Genomic DNA, 21,181 nt, shown 5'->3' with positions numbered 1-21,181 from the left:
GGGGAACCGAGAGAAGGGGGAGAGAGAGAGGGGGACAGAGAGAGGGGGACAGAGAGAGGGGCGACAGAGAGAGAGGGGGGGACATATAAAGTGGGGACAGAGAGAGGGGGACAGAGAGAGGGGGACAGAGAGAGGGGGACAGAGAGGGGGGACGGAGAGAGGGGGGACAGAGAGAGGGCAGAGAGATGGCCGACAGAGAGGGGGGGAACAGAGAGAGGGGGACAGAGACGGGGGGACAGAGAGAGGGGGGACAGAGAGAGGGCAGAGAGATGGCAGACAGAGAGATGGGCGACAGAGAGAGGGGGACAGAGAGAGGGGAACAGAGAGAGAGGGACAGAGAGGGGGGGTACATAGAAATGGGGGACAAAGAGAGGGGGACAGAGAGAGGGGGACAGAGAGATAGGGGACAGAGAGACGGGGGACAGAGAGACGGGGGACAGTGAGAGAAGGGGACAGAGAGAGAAGGGGACAGTGAGAGGAAGACAGAGAGAGTGGGACAGAGAGAGGGGGACAAAGAGCGGGAGACAGAGAGTCGGGGGACAGAGAGAGGAGGACAGAGAACAGGAATATAGAGAGAGGGACAAAGAGAGGGGCGACAGACAGAGGGGCGACAGAGAGAGGGGGACAGAGAGGGGGGACGGGGGGAATAGTGAAAGGGGACAGAGAGAAAGGAGGGGCAGAGATGGGGGGACAGAGAGGTGGGACAGAGAGAGGGGGACGGAACGAGGGGTAGACAGAAAGGGGGTGGACGGGCAGACAGAGAGAGGGAAATTCAGAGACTGGGGGACGGGGCGGCAGCAAGAGGGGGGACAGAGAGAGGGGGACAGAGAAAGGTCGACAGAGAGAGGGGGACAGTGCGAGGGCGGTCAGAGAGAGGGGGGACAGAGAGAGGGGGGTCAGAGAGAGAGGGGTCAGAGAGAGGGGGTCAGAGAGAGGGGGTCAGAGAGAGGGGGGGTCAGAGAGAGGGGGACAGAGAGTGGGGGTCAGAGAGGGGGGACCGTGAAAGGGCTGACAGAGAGGGGTGACAGAGAGAGGGGACAGAGAGAATGGGGCAGAGTGAGGGGGGCAAAAAGAGGTGTACGGTGGGGGGGAGAGCGAGAGGGGGGACAGAGAGGGGGATAGTGAAAGGGGGAGATAGATGAGGAACAGAGATAGCGGGACATAGAGAGGGGGACAGAGCGGCGGGTGGACAGAGAGAGTGGGGTGTTGGAGTGAGGGGGTCAGAGAGAAGGGGTCAGAGAGAGGGGGACAGCGAGTGGGGGACAGCGAGAGGGGGGCAGAGTGAGGGGTGGACAGAGAGGGGGTGGACGGGCGGACAGAGGGAGGAATGGTCAAAAACTGGGGGACAGAGAGAGGGGGGCAAAGAGAGTGGGACAGTGAGAGGGGGACAGAGTGAGCGGGACAGAGTGAGGGGGTCAGAGAGAGGGGGTGAGAGAGGGGGACAGAGAGCGAGGGACAGAGAGAAAGGGACAGAGAGCGACAGAGAGAGGGGGACAGAGAGAGGGGGACAGACAGAGGGGGGACAGAAGAGAGGGGAACAGAGAGAGGGGGAGAGATAGAGGGGTAGAGAGAGGGGAGAGAGAGGGGGAGTGAGAGGGGGAGAGAGAGAGGGGAGGCAGAGAGGGGGGGAACAGAGAGAGGGGGGACAGAGAGGGTGGACAGTGAGGGAGGACGGGGGGGACAGAGAGGGTGGAAAGAGAGGGGGCAGAGAGATTGGGGACAGAGAGATAGGGACAGAATGATGTGGGGGACAGATAGATAGGGGACAGAGAGAGGGGGCACAGAGAGAGGAGAACAGAGAGATGTGGGGGACAGAGAGAGAGGGGACAGAGCGATGGGAACAGAGAGAGTGGGGGATAGAGAGAGAGGGGACAGAGAGAGAGGGGGACAGTGAGAGGGCGGACAGACCTAGGGGAACAGAGTACCGTGGGGACAGAGTGAGGGGGTTCGAGAAAGGAGGGACAGAGTGAGGGGGGACAGAGTGAGAGGGGACGGCGAGGGGTGAGCAAGCAAGAGGGGACAGAGAGACAGGGGGACAGGGAGGGTGGTCAGAACAAGGGAGCAGAGACGGGGGGACAGAGAGAGGGGGCAGAGAGGGGGGTGACAGAGAGTCAGGAGACAGGGAGGGGAGGACAGAGACAGGGAGACAGGGAGGGGGGCAGATAGAGGGGGCGGGGGCAGAGAGAGAGGGGGACAGTGAGAGAGGGATAGAGAGAGAGGGGCAGGGAGAGTGAACAGAGAGAGGTGGCAGAGCGAGTTGTGTGGACAGAGAGAGGGTGACAGAGAGAAGGGGACAGACTTAGTGGCACAGAAAAAGTTGGGCAGAGAGAGGGTAGGCAGAGAGATGGGGGGCAGAGAGAGGGGGGAAAGAGAGGGGGGACAGAGAGAGGGGGACAGAGAGAGGGGGGACAGAGAGACAGGGTACAGAGAGACGGGGACAGAGGGACAGGGCCAAAGAGAGAGTGGGGCAGTGAGAGATCGACAGAGAGAGTGGGGACAGAGAGAGTGGGGACAGAGAGAGGGGGACAGAGAGAGAGGGGACCGAAAGAGGGGGTAGAGAGAGAAGGGAGACAGAGAGGGGGACAGAGTGAGGGGGGCAGAGAGAGGGGGCACAGAGAGAGAGAGGGAGTCATAGGTGGGCAGAGAGAGGGGTTCTTGGAGAGCGGGTCAGAGCGAGGGAGTTCAGACGGAGGGGGACAGAGCGAGGGGTGAACAGAGAGAGAGGGACAGAGAGGAGGGGGACAGAGAGGAGTGGGAGAGAGTGGGGGACAGTGAGAGTGGGGACAGAGAGGGGGGGGGCAGAGAGAGAGGGGACAGAGGGAGGGGGGACAGAGGGAGGGGACAGAGAGTGGGGACAGAGTGAGGGGGGCAGAGAGAGGGGGCACAGAGAGAGAGAGGGAGTCATAGGGGGCAGAGAGAGGGGTTCATGGAGAGCGGGTCACAGCGAGGGAGTTCAGAGAGAGGGGGACAGAGCGAGGGGGGACAGAGACAGGGGGACAGAGACGGGGGGATAGAGAGGGGGGGACAGAGAGAGGGGGAACAGAGAGAGGGGGGACAGAGAGAGGGCAGAGAGATGGCCGACAGAGAAGAGGGGGGACAGAGAGAGGGGGACAGAGACGGGGGGACAGAGAGAGAGGGGGACAGAGAGAGGGCAGAGAGATGGCAGACAGAGAGAGGGGGGGACAGAGAGCGGGGGACAGAGAGAGGGGGGACAGAGAGAGGGGTACAGAGAGAGGGGGGACAGAGAGAGGGGTACAGAGAGAGGGGGGACAGAGAGGGGGGACAGAGCGAGAAGGGGACAATGAGAGGTGGACAGTGAGAGTGGGGACAGAGAGAAAGGGGGCAGAGAGTGAGGGACAGAGAGATGGGTGACAGACAGCGGGGGGCATGAGAGGGGGACGGAGCGAGGGGTGGACAGAGAGAAGGGGAGAGAGAAAGGAAGGCATAGAGAGAGGGACAGAGAGAGTGGGACAGAGAGAGAGGAACAGAGAGTGGGGGCAGAGAGAATTGGGACAGAGAATGGAAACAGAGAGAGGGGGACAGAGAGGGGTGTGCAGAGAGTCGGGGACAGAGTTGGGGGACAGAAAGTTGGGGGAAAGAGAGATGGGGGGACAGAGAGAGAGGGACGGGGGGGAGAGAGACATGGACAGAGAGAGGGGGAATAGAGAGAGGGGGAACCGAGAGAAGGGGGACAGAGAGAGGGGGACAGAGAGAGGGGGACAGAGAGAGGGGGGGGGGAGAGAGAGGGGGGGACATATAAAGTGGGGACAGAGAGAGGGGGACAGAGAGAGGGGGACAGAGAGAGGGGGACAGAGAGGGGGGACAGAGAGAGGGGGGACAGAGAGAGGGCAGAGAGATGGCCGACAGAGAGGGGGGGGGGGGACAGAGAGAGGGGGACAGAGACGGGAGGACAGAGAGAGTGGGGACAGAGAGAGGGCAGAGAGATGGCAGACAGAGAGATGGGCGACAGAGAGAGGGGGACAGAGTGAGGGGGACAGAGAGAGAGGGACAGAGAGGGGGGGTACATAGAAATGGGGGACAAAGAGAGGGGGACAGAGAGAGGGGGACAGAGAGATAGGGGACAGAGAGACGGGGGACAGAGAGACGGGGGACAGTGAGAGAAGGGGACAGAGAGAGAAGGGGACAGTGAGAGGAAGACAGAGAGAGTGGGACAGAGAGAGGGGGACAAAGAGCAGGAGACAGTGAAAGGGCTGACAGAGAGGGGTGACAGAGAGAGGGGACAGAGAGAATGGGGCAGAGTGAGGGGTGCAAAAAGAGGTGTACGGTGGGGGGGACAGCGAGAGGGGGGACAGAGAGGGGGATAGTGAAAGGGGGAGATAGATGAGGAACAGAGATAGCGGGACATAGAGAGGGGGACCGAGCGACGGGTGGACAGAGAGAGAGAGTGGGGTGTCAGAGTGAGGGGGTCAGAGAGAAGGGGTCAGAGAGAGGGGGACAGAGAGGGGGGACAGAGAGAGGGGGGACAGAGTGAGGGGGGACGGCGAGGGGTGAGCAAGCGAGAGGGGACAGAGAGACAGGGGGACAGGGAGGGTGGTCAGAGCAAGGGAGCAGAGACGGGGGGACAGAGAGAGGGGGCAGAGACGGGGGTGACAGAGAGTCAGGAGACAGGGAGGGGGGGACAGAGAGTCAGGAGACAGGGAGGGGAGGACAGAGACAGGGAGACAGGGAGGGGGGCAGATAGAGGGGGCGGGGGCAGAGAGAGAGGGGGACAGTGAGAGAGGGATAGAGAGAGAGGGGCAGGGAGAGTGAACAGAGAGAGGTGGCAGAGCGAGTTGTGTGGACAGAGAGAGGGTGACAGAGAGAAGGGGACAGACTTAGTGGCACAGAAAAAGGTGGGCAGAGAGAGGGTGGGCAGAGAGATGGGGGACAGAGAGAGGGGGACAGAGAGAGGGGAGGACAGAGAGACGGGGACAGAGGGACAGAGCCAAAGAGAGAGTGGGGCAGTGAGAGATGGACAGAGAGAGTGGGGACAGAGAGAGTGGGGACAGAGAGACGGGGACAGAGAGAGAGGGGACCGAAAGAGGGGGTAGAGAGAGAAGGGAGACAGAGAGGGGGACAGATGGTGGGGGACAGAGAGAGTGGGGACAGAGAGAGGGGGAACAGAGAGAGTGGGGACAGAGAGATGGGGGACAGAGAGAGTGGGGACAGAGAGGGGGCGGACAGAGAGACGGGACACAGAGAGAGGGGGACAGAAAGAGGGGGACAGAGAGGGGGGGCAGAGAGAGGGGGGTCAGAGAGAGGCGGGACAGAGTGAGACAGGGACAGAGAGAGGGGCAGAGAGAGTGGGGACAGAGAGAGAAGGGGCAGAGAGAGGGGGACAGAGAGAGTGGGGACAGAGAGAGAAGGGGCAGAGAGAGGGCCAGAGAGAGAGAGGTGGACAGAGAGTGAGGTGGACAGAGAGAGAGGTGGACAGAGAGAGTGGGGACAGAGAGAGGGGGACAGAGAGAGAGGGTACAGAATGAGGGGGTAGAGAGAGAAGGGGGACAGAGAGGGGGACAGATGGAGGGGCACAGAGAGAGTGGGGACAGAGAGAGGGGGAACAGAGAGAGTGGGGACAGAGAGATGGGGGACAGAGAGAGTGGGGACAGAGAGGGGGGTAGAGAGAGAAGGGGGACAGAAAGAGGGCGGACAGAGTGTGGGGGACAGAGAGAGGGGGACAGAGAGGGAGGGACAGGGAGAGGGGGGACAGAGGGAGGGGGACAGAAAGAGAGGGACAGAGAGAGAGGGACAGAGAGAGGAGGGACAGAGAGGGGGGACAGAGAGAGAAGGGGGACAGAGAGAGGGCGGACAGAGAGAGGGGGGACAGAGAGAGCGGGACAGAAAGAGGGGGACAGAGAGGGGGGACAGAGAGAGGGGGGACAGAGAGAGGGGGACAGAACGAGGGGGACAGAGAGAGTGGAACAGAGAGGGGGGTAACAGAGAGATGATTGACAAAGAGAGGAGGTCATGAGGGCAGATAGAGGGTTTCAGGGAGGGGGGCAGAGAGAGGGTCACAGAGAGAGGGGCAGAGAGAGGTGGCAGAGAGAGGTGGGCAGAATGAGGGGGCAGGGGGGGCAAAGAGAGGGGTGCCAGAGAGAGGGGGCAGAGAGAGAGAGAGGGCGGGCAGAGAGAGGGCGGGCAGAGAGAGGGGGGTCAGAGAGAGGCGGGACAGAGTGAGACAGGGACAGAGAGAGAGGCAGAATGAGTGGGGACAGAGAGAGAAGGGACAGAGAGAGGGAGACAGTGAGAGGGGGACAGAGAGAGTGGGAACAGAGAGAGTGGGGACAGAGAGAGGGGGACATAGAGAGGAGGACAGAGAGAGAGGTGAACAGAGAGTGAGGTGGACAGAGAGAGAGGTGGACAGAGAGAGTGGGGACAGAGAGAGGAGGCAGAGGGAGACAGGGACAGAGAGTGAGGGACAGAGAGAGTGGGGACAGAGAGCAGGGGACAGAGAGCTAGGGACAGAGAGAAGGGAACAGAGAGAAGGGGACTTAGAGAGGGAGGGCAGAGAGGAGGGCGGAAGTGAGCAGCGGTGTCAGAGAGAGGGGGGACAGAGAGAGTGAGGGACAGACAGAGGGGGAAATAGAGTGGGGGACAGAGAGGGGGGTGATAGAGAGTCAGGGGACAGGGAGGGGAGGAGAGAGACAGGGGGACAGGGAGGGGGGGACAGATAGAGGGGGCGGGGGGCAGAGAGAGAGGGGGACAGTGAGAGAGGGATAGAGAGATAGGGGCAGGGAGAGTGAACACAGAGAAGTGGCAGAACGAGTTGGGTGGACAGAGAGAGGGTGATAGAGAGAAGGGGACAGACTTAGTGGCACCGAAAAAGGTGGGCAGAGGGGGGGGGGCAGAGAGAGGGGGTACAGAGAGACAGGGTATAGAAAGACGGGGACAGAGGGACAGGGCCAAAGAGAGAGTGGGGCAGTCAGAGATGGACAGAGAGAGTGGGGACAGAGAGAGTGGGGACAGAGAGAGGGGGACAGTGAGAGGGGGACAGACAGAGAGGGGGACATAAAGAGGGGGACAGAGAGGGGGGAACAGAGAGATGAGTGACAAAGAGAGGAGGTCATAGTGGGGCAGAGAGAGGGTTTCAGGGAGGGGGCAGAGAGAGGGCCACAGAGAGAGGGGCAGAGAGAGGGGAACACAGAGAGGGTGGCAGAGAGAGGGGGCAGAGAGAGGGGGAACAGAGAGAGGGGGGACAGAGAGAGGGGGGACAGAGAGACAGGGTACAGAGAGACGGGGACAGAGGGAAAGGGCCAAAGAGAGAGTGGGGCAGTCAGAGATGGACAAAGACAGTGGGGACAGTGAGAGGGGGACAGACAGAGAGGAGATATAAAGAGGGGGTAGAGAGAGAAGGGGGACAGATGGAGGGGGACAGAGAGAGTGGGGACAGAGAGATGGGAGACAGAGAGAGTGGGGACAGGGAGAGGGGGACAGAGAGAGGAGGGAAAGAGAGAGTGGGGACAGAGAGGGGGGGACAGAGAGAGATGAGTGACAAAGAGAGGAGGTCATGGAGTCAGAGAGAGAATTTCAGGGAGGGGGCAGAGAGAGGGTCACAGAGAGAGGCGCAGAGAGAGGGGAACATAGAGAGGGTGGCAGAGAGAGGGTGCAGAAAGAGGGAGGGCTGAAAGAGAGGGAGGCAGAGAGGGGGGCAGGGATGCAGAGGGAGGGAGGCAGAGAGAGGGGAGCAGAGAGAGGGCGGGCAGAGAGAGGGTGCAGAGAGGGGGTGCAGAGAGGGGGTGCAGAGAGAGGGGGGCAGAGCGAGAGAGGTGGACAGAGGGGGGTCAGAGAGAGGGGGGACAGAGTTACACAGGGACAGAGAGGGGGGCAGAGAGAGTGGAGACAGAGAGAGTGGGGACAGAGAGAGAGGGACAGAGAGAGTGGGGACAGAGAGAGAGGGACAGAGAGTGTGATGGACAGAGAGAGAGGTGGACAGAGAGAGTGGGGACAGAGAGAGGGGGCAGATGGAGACAGGGACAGAGAGTGAGGGACAGAGACAGTGGGGACAGAGAGCAGGGGACAGAGAGCAGGGAACAGAGAGAAGGGAACAGAGACAAGGGGACAGAGAGAAGGGACAGAGAGAAGGGGAGAGAGACAGGGAGGGCAGAGAGGAGGTGGGCAGAGAGAAGGGGGCAGAGAGCAGAGGGGAAGTGAGCAGCGGTGTCAGAGAGAGGGGGGACAGAGAGAGTGAGGGACAGAGAGAGGGGGAAATAGGGAGGGGGACAGAGAGCAGTGGGACAGAGAGAGGGGCAGAGAGAGGGGGGACAGACATAGGGGAACAGAGTGCCATGGGGACAGAGGGAGGGGGATCGAGAGAGGGGGGGCAGAGTGAGGGGGGACAGAGTGAGGGGGGACGGCGAGGGGTGAGCGAGCGAGAGGGGACAGAGAGACAGGGGGACAGGGAGGGTGGTCAGAGCAAGGGAGCAGAGACGGGGGGACAGAGAGAGGGGGCAGAGAGGGGGGTGACAGAGAGTCAGGAGACAGGGAGGGGAGGACAGAGACAGGGAGACAGGGAGGGGGGCAGATAGAGGGGGCGGGGGGCAGAGAGAGAGGGGGACAGTGAGAGAGGGATAGAGAGAGAGGGGCACGGAGAGTGAACAGAGAGAAGGGGACAGACTTAGTGGGACAGAAAAAGGTGGGCAGAGAGAGGGGGGCAGAGAGAGGGGGACAGAGAGAGGGGGGACAGAGAGACAGGGTACAGAGAGACGGGGACAGAGGGACAGGGCCAAAGAGAGAGTGGGGCAGTCAGAGATGGACCGAGAGAGTGGGGACAGAGAGAGTGGGACAGAGAGAGAGGGGACAGAAAGAGGGGGTAGAGAGAGAAGCGGGACAGAAAGGGGGACAGATGGAGGCGGACAGAGAGAGTGGGGACAGAGAGAGGGGGACAGAGAGAGTGGGGACAGAGATGGGGGACAGTGAGAGGGGGACAGAGAGAGGGGGACAGAGAGAGAGGTGGACAGAGAGTGAGGTGGACAGAGAGAGAGGTGGACAGAGAGAGTGGGGATAGAGAGAGGGGGCAGATGGAGACAGGGACAGAGAGGGAAGGACAGAGAGAGTGGGGACAGAGAGCAGGGGACAGAGAGCAGGGAACAGAGAGAAGGGAACAGAGAGAATGGGACAGAGAGAAGTGGACAGAGAGAGGGGGGGGCAGAGAGGAGGGGGGAAGTGAGCAGCGGTGTCAGAGAGAGGTGGAACAGAGAGAGAGAGGGACAGAGAGAGGGGTAAATAGAGAGGAGGACAGAGAGCGGTGGGACAGAGAGAGAGGCAGAGAGAGGGGGGACAGAACTAGGGGAACAGAGTACCGTGGGGACAGAGTGAGGGGGATCGAGGGAGAGGTGGACAGAGAGTGAGGTGGACAGAGAGAGAGGTGGACAGAGAGAGAAGGGACAGAGACAGGGGGACAGAGAGAGTGGGGACAGAGAGAGTGGGGACAGAGAGAGGGGGACAGAGAGAGAGGTGGACAGAGAGAGTGGGGACAGAGAGAGGGGGCAGATGGAGACAGGGACAGAGAGTGAGGGACAGAGAGAGTGGGGACAGAGAGCAGGGGACAGAGAGAAGAGAACGGAGAGCAGGGGACAGAGAGAAGGGGACTTAGAGAGGGAGGGCAGAGAGGAGGGCGGAAGTGAGCAGTGGTGTCAGAGAGAGGGGGACAGAGAGAGTGAGGGACAGACAGAGGGGGAAATGGAGAGGGGGACAGAGAGCGGTGGGACAGAGAGAGAGGCAGAGAGAGGGGGGACAGAACTAGGGGAACAGAGTACCGTGGGGACAGAGTGAGGGGGATCGAGAGAGAGGTGGACAGAGAGTGAGGTGGACAGAGAGAGAGGTGGACAGAGAGAGAAGGGACAGAGACAGGGGGACAGAGTGAGTGGGGACAGAGAGAGTGGGGGCAGAGAGAGGGGGGACAGAACTAGGGGAACAGAGTACCGTGGGGACAGAGTGAGAGGGATCGAGAGAGGGGGGACAGAGTGAGAGGGGACAGAGTGAGGGGGTCGGCGAGGGGTGAGCGAGCGAGAGGCGACAGAGAGACAGGGGGACAGGGAGGATGGTCAGAGCAAGGGAGCAGAGACGGGGTACAGAGAGTCAGGAGACAGGGAGGGGAGGATAGAGACAGGGGGACAGGGAGGGGGGCAGATAGAGGGGGCGGGGGCAGAGAGAGAGGGGGACAGTGAAAGAGGGATAGAGAGAGAGGGGCAGGGAGAGTGAACAGAGAGAGGTGGCAGAGCGAGTTGTGTGGACAGAGAGAGAGTGACAGAGAGAAGGGAACAGACTAGTGTGACAGAAAAAGGTGGGCAGAGAGAGGGGGGCAGAGAGAGGGGGACAGAGAGAGGGGGGACAGAGAGAGAGGGACAGAGAGAGGGGGGACAGAGAGACAGGGTGCAGAGAGACGGAGACAGAGGGATAGGGCCAAACAGAGAGTGGGGCAGTGAGAGATGGGCAGAGAGAGTGGGGACAGAGAGAGGCGGACAGAGAGAGTGGGGACAGAGAGAGGAGGTAGAGAGAGAAGGGGACAGAGAGGGGGACAGATGGAGGGGGACAGAGAGAGAGGGGCAGGGGGGCAGAGAGAGTGGGGCAGAAAGAGGGCGGGCAGAGAGAGGTCGGGCCGAGAGAGGGGGCAGAGTGGGGGTGCAGGGAGAGGTGGACAGAGGTGGCGGGGTGCAGAGAGAGAGAGGGACAGTGAGAGAGGGACAGAGAGAGGGGAACAGAGGGGGACAGAAAGATGCAACAGTGAGACAGTGGGACAGGAAGGGTGGACAGAGCGAGGGGGCAGAGATCGGGTGGGACAGAGAGAGGGGTGACAGAGAGAGAGGGGACAGAGTTAGAGGGACAGAGAGAGTGCGGACAGAGAGAGGGGAGCAGAGAGAGGGGGAAATAGAGAGGGGGAAATAGAGAGGGGGTCAGGGAGGGGGGTCAGAAGCGAGGGCAGAGAGGAGGTGACAGAGGGGGGGACAGAGAGCGGGGGACAGAGAGCGGGGGACAGAGAGCAGGGTGACAGAGAGGAGGGGGCAGAGAGAGGGGGACAGAGTGAGGGGTGCAGAGAGAAGGGGCAGAGAGAGGGGGCAGAGAGGGGGGAAATAGGGAGGGATAAATAGAGAGGGGAAAATAGAGAGGGGGACAGAGAGATGGGGGACAGAGAGGGGGGAACAGAGAGGGGGGACAGAGAGAGAGGGACAGAGAGAGAAGGGACAGAGAGAGGAGGAGAGAGAGCAGGAATAGAGAGAGGGACAAAGAGTGGGGCGACAGAAAGAGGGGCGACAGAGAGAGGGGGACAGAGCGAGGAGGGAGAGAGAGGAGGAGAGAGAGAAAAGGAATAGAGAGAGGGACAAAGAGAGGGGCGAGAGAAAGAGGGGAGACAGAGGGGTGACAGAGAGCGGGGGACAGCAAGAGGGGAACAGAGAGAGCAGCAACAGTGAGAGAGGGACAGAGAGAGGGGCAACAGTGAGAGGGGAACGGGGGCACAGAGAGAGAAGGGACGGAGATAGATGGACAGAGGGGGTGGTACAGTGGGAGGGTGCGGGGGGGGACAGAGAGAGGGGGACAGAGAGAGGGGGTACAGACAGGTGGACTGTGGGAGGGGGGCAGAGAGAGGGGGCGGGGGGGCAGAAGAGGGGGCAGAGAGAGGGGGGAAATTTAAAGGTGGACAGAAGGGGGACAAGAGTGACTGGGACAGAGAGTGGGGGAAGGAGAGAGTGGGGACAGAGAGGGGGGACAGAGCGGGGGGACAGAGAGGGGGTACAGAGAGAAAGGAACAAGATGGGGACAGGGATTGGGGACAGAGAGACGGCTGACAGAGAAAGGGGGTCATAGGGGGCTGAGAGGGGTGTTCAGGGAGAGGGGGGACAGAAAGAGGGGGTTCAGAGAGAGAGGGGATAGAGAGAGGGTGGACAGAAAGAGGGGGACGGGGGCAGAGAGAAGGGGACAGAGGGGGAGAGATAGAGGGGTGACAGAGAGTGGGGTACAGAGAGAGGAGGACAGAGAGAGGTGGACAGAGAGAGGGGGACAGAAAGAGGGGACAGAGATGTGGGACAGAGAGAGAGGCAGAGAGAGGGCGACGGAAAGAGGGGCACAGTGAGAGAAGGGACAGAGGGAGAAGGGACAGAGAGAGAAGGGACAGAGAGCAGGAATAGAGAGGGACAAATAGAGGGGCGACAGAAAGAGGGGCGACAGAGACGGGGGGGACAGAAGAGAGGGGACAGAGAGAGGAGGACAGAGAGAGGAGGACAGAGAGAGCAGGAATAGTGAGAGGGGGACAGAGATATGAGGACAGAGTGGGTGGTACAGTGGGGGAGGGCGGGGGGACAGAGAGGGAGTGACAGAGAGAGGGTGGACAGAGAGAGGTGGGACAGAGACAGGGGGGCAGAGAGATGGGGAACAGAGAAACGGGGTCACGGGGAGCAGAGAGAGTGAGCACAGAATGAGGGACAGCGAGGGGGGACAGAGAGAGGGAGGAGAGAGGGGGGGACGGGGGGACAGAAAGAGGGGAACAGAAAGAGGAGGGACGGAGGACAGAGGGGTGGAACATAGGGTGAGTACAGGGGGGGGACAGAGAGGGTGGGGACAGAGATGGGGACAGAGAGACGGGACACAGAGAGACGGGGGTCATGGGGAACAGAGAGAGTGGGCAGAGAGTGAGGGAGAGTGAGGGGGGACAGAGAGAGGAGGACAGAGAGAGGGGGAACAGAGAGAAGGGAGACAGAGAGAAGGGGGACAGAGAGAAGTGGGCAAGGGATGCAGAGAGGGGGGCACAGAGCAAGGGGGGACACAAAGTCGGGGGACACCGAGAGGGGGACTCCAAGAGGGGGAAAGAGAGAGGCGGGCAGAGAGAGGGGGACAGTGAGGGGGGGGGGCAGAGAGAGGGGGGCAGAGAGAGAGAGCGGACAGAGAGAGGGCAGAGAGAGACGGGGGCAGAAAGAGAGGAACAGAAAGAGGCGGGACAGGCGGGACAGAGAGAGGGTGACAGAGAGATGGGGACAGAGAGAGAGGGCGGAGAAAGAGGGGGGAGAGAGAGAGTGCGGACAGAGTGGGGGGCAGAAAGAGGGGAACAAAAAGGAAGGACAGAGGGGGGACAGAGAGCGGGGCACAGAGTGGGGGCGACAGAGTGTGGGGGACAGAGGGGGGTAGAGAGAGGGGGACAGAGACGGGGGACACAGAGAGAGACAGGGACAGAGATTGGGGGACAGAGAGAGTGGGGACAGAGAGAGGGAGGTCAGAAAGAGGGGAACAGAGATGGGGACAGAGAGTGGTCATAGGGGTTCAGGAAGAGGGAGGACACAGAGAGGGGGGAACATAGAGGAATTGGAGGACAGAGAGGAGGGGGGCAGAGAGCAGAGGGACAGACTGAGGGGGCGACAGAGCGAGGAGGTGACAGAGCGAGGGGGAGACTGAGAGACAGGGGACAGGGAGGGTGGGACAGAGAGAGGGGCAGAGAGGGGGGCAGAGAGAGGGGGGGCAGAGAGAGGGGGGACAGAGAGAGGGGGACAGAGAGTGGGGGACAGAAAGAGGGAGACAGAGGGGGGCAGAGAGAAGGGGGACAGAGAGGGGGGTACAGAGAGAGGGGGGACAGAGAGAGGGAGGATAGAGAGAGGGGGGACAGAGAGAGGGGCAGGAGAGAGAGAGGGGGACAGAAGGGGAGAAGAGAGAGGGGGACGGGGGGACAGGGAGAGAGTGACAGAGAGAGGGGCAGTCAAAGATTGAGGACAGAGAGAGTGGGACGGGGGGTGGGGAATAAGAGGGAGGTAGCAAAGAGAGGGGGGTCAGAGAGAGAGGAACAGAGAGAGTGGGGGACAGAGAGAGGGGACAGAGAGAGCGGAACAGAGAGAGGGAGACTGGGGGGACAGAGGCGGACAGAAAGAGGGGGACCAAGAGAGGGAGAGAGAGAGGGGGGGGGACAGAGAGAGGGGCAGGAGAGAGAGGGGGGGGACAGAAGGGGGAGAAGAGAGAGGGGGACCGGGGGACAGGGAGAGAGTGACAGAGAGAGGGGCAGTCAAAGATTGAGGACAGAGAGAGTGGGACGGGGGGTGGGGAATAAGAGGGAGGTAGCAAAGAGAGGGGGGTCAGAGAGAGAGGGACAGAGAGAGTGGGGGACAGAGAGAGGGGACAGAGAGAGCGGAACAGAGAGAGGGAGACTGGGGGGACAGAGGCGGACAGAAAGAGGGGGACCAAGAGAGGGAGACAGAGAGAGGGGGGGACAGGGAGAAGGGGAGAGAGAGGGGGACAGATAGAGGGGGGAACAGAGAGGAAGGGGGAACAGAGAGGAAGGGGGACAGAGAGGAGGGGAGCAGAGAGCAGGGGGACAGAGCGAGGGGGCAGAGCGAGAGGGGGCAGAGAGGGGGGAAAGAGATAGTGGGGGACAGAGAGGGAGGGAAAAGTTGGGTGTGGGGGAGAGAGATGGGACCAGAGAAAGGGGGACAGAAAGGGGCAGAGATAGGGGAGAGAAAGTGGGGGAGTGACATTGGGGGGGAGAGTGGGCAGCAATTAAGAGAGAGGGAGAGTGAGAGGGTGAGAGAGGGAGGGGAGAAAGAGGGTGGAGATGGGGGAAAAAGAGGGGGAGAGAGAAAGAGGGAGAGGGAGAGAGGGGAGTGAAATGGCGGTGAAAGTGGGGGAAGATATTGGGGAGAGATTGGGGAAAGACAGCGGGGAGAGAGGGGAGAGTAAGAGGGGGAGAGAGGGAGGGAGTGGGAGAGGGAAGGTAAGACAGGGGAGAAATTTAGGTGACAGAGTGGGGGAGAGAGTTAGTAAAGAGATAGAGGGGAGAAAGAGATTGAGGTGTAGAGAGAGGGAGTGAGCGGGGTGGAGAGAGAGGGTAGAGAGAGAGAGTGATGGAGGCGTTTAGAGAGAGAGGGGGAGAGAGAGAGGGGGAGAGAGGGGGAGCGAGAGAGGGGAGTGAGTGAGAGAGAGGGGAGTGAGTGGGGGTGAGACAGGGGAGTGAGTGGGGGTGAGAGTGGGGAGAGTGAGAGGGAGGGAGAAAGGGAGGGAGTGAGAGACGGAGGGAGAGTGAGGTGACAGAGTAAGGGGAGGGAGCTAGTGAAGCGAGAGGGATGGAGAGAAAGGGGTAGAGAGAGGAGGTGAGAAAGAGAGGGGAGGGAAAGGGGAGAGAGAGAAAAAGGCAAGAGAGAGGGTGAGACGGGGACAGAGGGGGCGAGACAAAGGGTGTGAAAGAGGGGGACAAGAGAGATCGGGCGAGGGAGAGGGGGTTGAGAGAGGGTGCAGAGAGTGGGGGAGAGAGAGGGAGGCTAGAGAGGGGGAGAGAGGGGTTAGAGAGGGGGAGAGAGTGTTTGGGAGGGTGGGGGAGAGAGAGGTTGGCGTAACGGGAGAGAGAGGGGAGGGAGATGGGTGAGACAGAGGGTGTGAGAGAGGGTGTAAGAGAGGGGGTGAGAGAGGGAGAGAGAGTGGGGTTGAGAGAGAGAGAGCACGCGAGAGTGGGGAGAGGGAGGGGGTGAGAGAGAGGGGGTGAGAGAGAAGGGGAGAGAGAGGGTGAGAGCGAGGGGGTGAGAGAGAGGGGGTGAGAGAGAGGGGGTGAGAGAGAGCGGACGGGGGAATTGTGGAGTTTGGGGGAGAGAGAGGGGGCAGAAAAAGGGGGGAGAGAAAGGGAGAGAGAAAGATCGTGAGTGAGATTGGGGGATAGAGTGGGGAGAGAGTGGGAGGGAGAGAGGGGAGAGTGAGTGGGTGAGAGACGGAGGAGGAGAGAGAGGAGAGAGAGGGGAAAGAGAGAGAGGGGAGAAAGCTGTGGATGAGAGTGGGGGAAGAGAATGTGGGAGAGTGTGGGAAAAGACAGTGTTGGAGAGAGGAGAGAGTGAGAGGGGGATAGAGGGAGGAAGTGAGAGAGGGAGACGAGAGATTTACGTGACAGAGTGGGGAGAGAGTTAGTGAACAGAGAGGGGGGAGAGAGATTGACGGTTACAGAGAGGGGGTGAGCGGGATAGTGAGAGAGGGTAGAGAGAGAGGTGAGAGAGGGGTGTAGAGAGAGGGGGAGAGAGGGGGGAGAGGAGGGGGAGAGTGGGGGACAGAGACTATAGTGAGTGATAGGGTGAGAGATGGAAGGATGGAGAGTGGGAGGGAGGGAGAGAGGGAGGGAGAGTGAGGTGACAGAGTGAAAAGAGAGAGAGAGAGGGCAGAGCGAGGGGTAGAGAGAGAAGGGCTAGAGAGGGAGGGAGAAAGAGGGGAGGGAGAGGAGGCAAGGGAGAGGGGGAGAGAGGAAGAGAGAGAGAGAGGCGAGAGAGAGAGGAGGCAAGGGGGGAGAGAGAGGGAGGGGGAGAGAGGGGGTGTGGGGAGAGTGAGTGGAGATAGATAGAGAATCATGGGGAGAGAGGGGGTAGAAAGAGAGGCAATAGAGAGAGAGAGGGAGTAGAGAGAGGGGGCAGAGAGCGGAGGGATAAAAAGGGGGAAGAGAGAGGGTGGAGAGTGAGGGGGAGAGTGAGGGGGAGAGTGAGGGGGGTAGTGAGGGGGATAGTGAGGGGGAGAGTGAGGGGGTGAGAGAGAGGTAGAGAGAGGGAGAGAGGGGGGTTGATAAAGCGGGGTGAGAGAGCGGGGTGAGAGAGTGGGGGTGAAAGAGTGGGGGTGAGAGTGCGGGGGGTGAGAGAGCGGGAGTGTGAGAGAGCGGGGTGAGGGAGCGGGGTTGAAGGAGCGGGGGTGTCGGAGCGGGGATAGAGAGTGTGGGGAGAGAGAGAGGGGGAGAGGGAGAGAGAGGGTGGAGACAGTGGGGTGGAGACAGTGGGGTGGAGGGGGGGAGATAGACGGGGAGAGAGAGGGTGCGAGGTAGGGGGAGAAAGAAGTGGTAGAGAGAGACGGTAGAGAGACAGGAGAGGGGGGAGAGAGACAGGAGAGTGGGGGGAAGAGGGGGAGAGAGGGGGGGAGGGAGAGGGAGACAGAGGAGGACAGAATGGGGGTGAGGGAGGGGGGAGAAAGAGCGGGAAGAGAGAGGGAGAGAGGGGGGAGGGAGAGAGAGGGGGAGAGAGGGAGGAGAGAGAGGGGGAGAGAGGGGGGAAGAGGGGGGAGAGGTTGTATAGAGGGGAGACAGACGGGGGAGAGAGCGGGCAAGAAAGGGGGAAGAGGGGGAAAAGAGGGGGGGGAGAGGTGGGAGAGAGAGGAAGAGAAAGAGAGGACAGTGAGTGGGGAGAGAGAGGAAGAGAAAGAGAGGACAGTGAGTGGGGAGAGAGTGGCGAGAGAGTATGGAGCTAGAAAGGGGGCGAGGGAGGAAATTATTGGGAGAGAAATGGGGAAAGAGTCGGGGAGAGACGGGAAGAGAGGTGGGGAGAAAGAGACAGGGAGAGAGAGGTGGGGAGAGAGAGATGGAAGAGAGACGATGAGGGGGAGAGAGGGGGCGAGAGGAGGGGAGAGAATGGGCGGAAACAGAGGGGAAGGTCGTGGGCGTGGGATGGGGAGAGAGAGAGGGGAGGGGGTTAGAGAGGGGGGAGAGAGGGGGAGAGAGGGGAGAGAGAGATGGATGGAGAGTGATTTGGAGAGAGAGATGGGTGGAGAGAGATGGGTGGAGAGAGATGGATGGAGAGAGAGGGTGAGGGCGAGGGGGCGAGAGATAGAGAGGGGATGAGAGTGATGGGCAACAGAGATGAGGCAAGAGAGGGCAAGAGAGGGGTCGAGAGAGGGGGAGAGAGCGAGAGAGGGGAGAGAGTGGGGGAGAGAGGGGAGTGAGTGGGGGAGAGTGAGAGGGAGGAAGGGAGAGATAGGGATGGTATGAGAGAGTGAGGGAGAAGAGGTGACAGAGTAAAGGGAGAGATGTAGTGAAGAGAGAGAGATGGGGAGAGAGAGAGGGGTAGAGAGAGGGGGTGAGCGAAGGAGGGGGTGGGAGAGGGGAGTTAGAGTGGGGCAAGATAGAGGGGAGACAGAGGTCAGAGGGGGCAAGAAAGCGGGGGCTAAAGAGAGGGTGCGAGAGAGATTGGGTAGCGAGGGGGGAGAGAGGGAGAGAGGGGGTGAGAGGGGGAGAGTGTGGGGATAGAGAGGGGGAGGGGAGAGAGTTGGGTAGGGGGGAGAGAGGGGGGTAGAGAAGGGGGAGGGGGCAGAGAGAGGGGAGAGAGGGGGAGAATGTGGGAGGAGAGAGAGGGTGAGAGAGAGAGGCGAGAGAGAGGAGGCTAGAGAGGGGAGAGAAAGGGGAGAGAAGGGGTGAGAAAGGGGGAGAGAAAGAAGGAGAGAGAGTTTGGGGACAGAGAGGAGGGGAGAGGGGGAGAGAGAGAGGGTGAGAGAGAGTGAGTGCAGAAAGAGTGGGGCAGAGAGAGTGGGGGGAAAAGTGGGGTTGAGACTGGGGGAGAGAGAGAGTGTGGGGAGAGTGGGGAGACAGAATGGGGGGACAGAGTGGGGAGAGAGTGGGGGGAGAGTGGGGGTAGAGAGTGGGGGAGGGAGAGTGTTAGGGAGGGAGGGAGAAAGAGGTAGCGAGTTAGGTGACAGAGTGGGGGAGGGAGTTAGTGAAGAGAGAGGGGAGAGAGAGAGGGTAGAGAGAGGGGGTGAGAGAAAAGTGTAGGGAGAGGGGTTGAGAGAGAGACGGTAGAGAGAGGGGAGACAGAGGGGGAGAAAGAGGGGGAGAGAGGGGGGCAAGAGAGAGTGGGAGAGAGGAGGTGAGAGATGGTGAGAGAGAGGGCGAGAGAGGGGTGTGGAGAGAGGGTGGAGTGAGAACGAGTCATGGAGAGAGGGGGAAGAGAGAGGAGGCAGGCCGAGATAGAGACTGGGGAAGAGAGATGGGGAGAGAGAAGGGGAGAGAGGGGGAGAGAGGGGGAGTGTGGGTGTGAGCGAGGGGAGAGAGAGAGTGTGGGGTAGAGAGAGGGTGAGAGAGAGAGGTGTAGAGAGAGGGGTTGAGAGACACAGACGGTAGGGAGAGAGGGGAGAGAGGTAGGGGAGTGAGAGAGAGAGTCGTGGAGAGAGGGGAAAGAGAGAGGCGGTAGAGCGAGATAGAGACTGGGGAAGAGAGATAGGGAGAGGGGAGAGGTGGGAGAGAGGAGAGAGGGTGAAGAGAGAGGGGGAGAGAGGGGGAGAAAGAGAGGGGGTGGACCGAAGGAAGTGGAGAGGGGGAGTGTGAGTGTGAGGGGGAGAGAGAGAGGGGAGTGAGTGGGGGAAATAGAGGATCGTGAGTGACAGGGTGAGAGAGAGAGGGAGGAAGAGAGGGAAGGAGTGAGAGAGGGAGGCAGAGTGAGGTGACAGAGTGAGGGGAGAGAGAGAAGACAGAGAGAGTGCACAGAGAAAGGGGCGAGAGAGGGAGGGTGAAAGACTGGATGGAGGTGAGGCAAGGGAGAAGGGGCAAGGGAGAGGAGAAAGAGAGTCAAAGAGAGAGGGGGAGAGAGACAGGCGCCAGAGAGGGGGCAAGGGAGGGGGAGAGAGAGGGGAGAGGGGAGGGGGGAGAGAGAGAGATGGGGAGATAGAGACGCAGTAGATAGTGAGAGGGGGAGAGGCGGGCAGAGAGCGGGCGAGAAAGAGGGGGAAGAGAAATGGGGAGAGTGAGGGGGAGAGTGAGGAGTGTGAGAGAGCGGAGGTGAGAGAGCAGGGGAGAGTGAGGGGTTGAGAGAGAAGGGGAGAGTGAGGGGGTGAGAGAGAGAGGGGGAGAGAGTGGGGAGAGAGAGGGGGAGACAGACTGGGAGAAAGAGGGGAGAGAGGGGGGAGATAGAGAACGGGATGAGAAAGAGGGGGAGAGACTGAAGGGAAGAGAGTGAGGGGGAGAGAGTGAGGGGGAGAGAGGGATGGGGAGAGAGGGATGGGGAGAGAGGGAAGGGGAGAGAGGTGGGGAGAGAGATGGGGAGATCGATGGGGAGAGAGATGGGAAGAGATGGGGAGAGAGTTGGGGAGAGAGTGGGGAGAGAGTGGGGAGAGAGAATGGGGAGAGAGTGGGGAGAGAAAGTGGGGAGAGAAAGTGGGGGGAGATAGTCGGGGGAGAGAGATTGTGGAGAGAGAGTGGGGGAGAGTGTGGCCGGTGAGAGTGGTGGGGAGAGAGTGGGGAGGGAGAGGATTAGGGAGGGAGGGAGTGAGAGAGAGAGGGGAGAGAGAGTGAGGGGTAGAGAGATGGGGTGAGAGAGACAGTATAGAGAGTTGGGGAAAGAGGCGGTGAGAGAAGGAGAGAGGGGTAGAGAGGGGGAAAGAGGGGGAGAGCGATGGGGAGATTGAAGGGAGAGAGGGGAGAGAGAGGAGAGAGAGGGTAGAGGGAGAGAAGTAAAGAGACGGGGGAGTGTGTCTTTGAGAAAGGGGGGAGAGAGGGACAGTGAGAGGGGGAGAGGAAGGATAGTGAATGACAGGGTGAGAGAGGGAGGAAGGGAGAGAGGGAGGGAGTGAGAGAGGGGAGGAAAGTGAGGTGACAGAGTGAGGTGAGAGAGAGGGGCAGAGAGAGGCGAAAGAGAGGAGGGAGAGGAGGCAAGAGAGAAGAGGAGTGAGGAAAGAGAGAGGTGGAGAGAGAGGGAGGGGAGGGGGGAACGAGGGTGGGGAGAAAAAGGGGGATAGTGTGCAGGAGAGAGGGGGCAGAGAGCGGTGGAGAAAGAGAGAGGTGGAGAGTTGGTGGGAGAGTGAGGGGGAGAGTGAGGGGGGCTGAGAGAGAGGGGGGAGAGAGTGAGGGGGAACGAGAGTGAGAGGGAGAGAGGGGGGAGAGAGGGGAGAGATAGAGTGGGAGAGGGGGCAGAGAACGGGGCGAGAAAGAGGGGGAGAGAGTGAGGGGGAGAGAGAGGGGGAGAGAGAGGGTGGAGAGAGAGGGGGGAGAGAGAGGGGTAGAGGGGGAGAGAGAGGGGGAGAGAGAGAGGGTGAGAGAGTGAGGGAGAGAGAGAGGGGAGAGAGGGGGGAGAAAGAGAGGGAGAGAGAGAGGGGGCAGAGAGAGGGGGAGAGAGAGGGGAGAGAGAGAAGGGAGAGAGAGAGAGGGGAGAGAGAGGGGGAGAGAGGGGGGGAAAGAGAGAGGAGGTGAAAGAGGGGGAGAGAGGGAGGGGGAGAGAGAGGGGGAGAGAGAGGGGGAGACGGGGGAGTGAGAGGGGAGGGTCAGGAAGGGGGAGACGGTGTGGGGAGAGAGGGGGAAAGAAAGGGGGTGAGGGAAAGAGAGCGGGAAGAGAGAGAGGGAGAGTGGGGGGGTCAAGTGAGGGGGTCAGGTGAGGGGGTTAGATTGAGGGGGTTTGAATGAGGGGGTTCAAGAGGGGGAGAGAGAGGAGGAGAAAGAGGAGGAGAGAGAGGAGGAGAGAGAGGAGGAGAGAGACGGGGAGAGAGACGGGGAGAGTAG

The sequence above is a fragment of the Chiloscyllium punctatum genome, chromosome 43, assembly GCF_047496795.1.
Source record: "Chiloscyllium punctatum isolate Juve2018m chromosome 43, sChiPun1.3, whole genome shotgun sequence".
Taxonomy (NCBI): Eukaryota; Metazoa; Chordata; class Chondrichthyes; order Orectolobiformes; family Hemiscylliidae; genus Chiloscyllium; species Chiloscyllium punctatum.
This window is presented reverse-complemented; position numbering follows the sequence as displayed.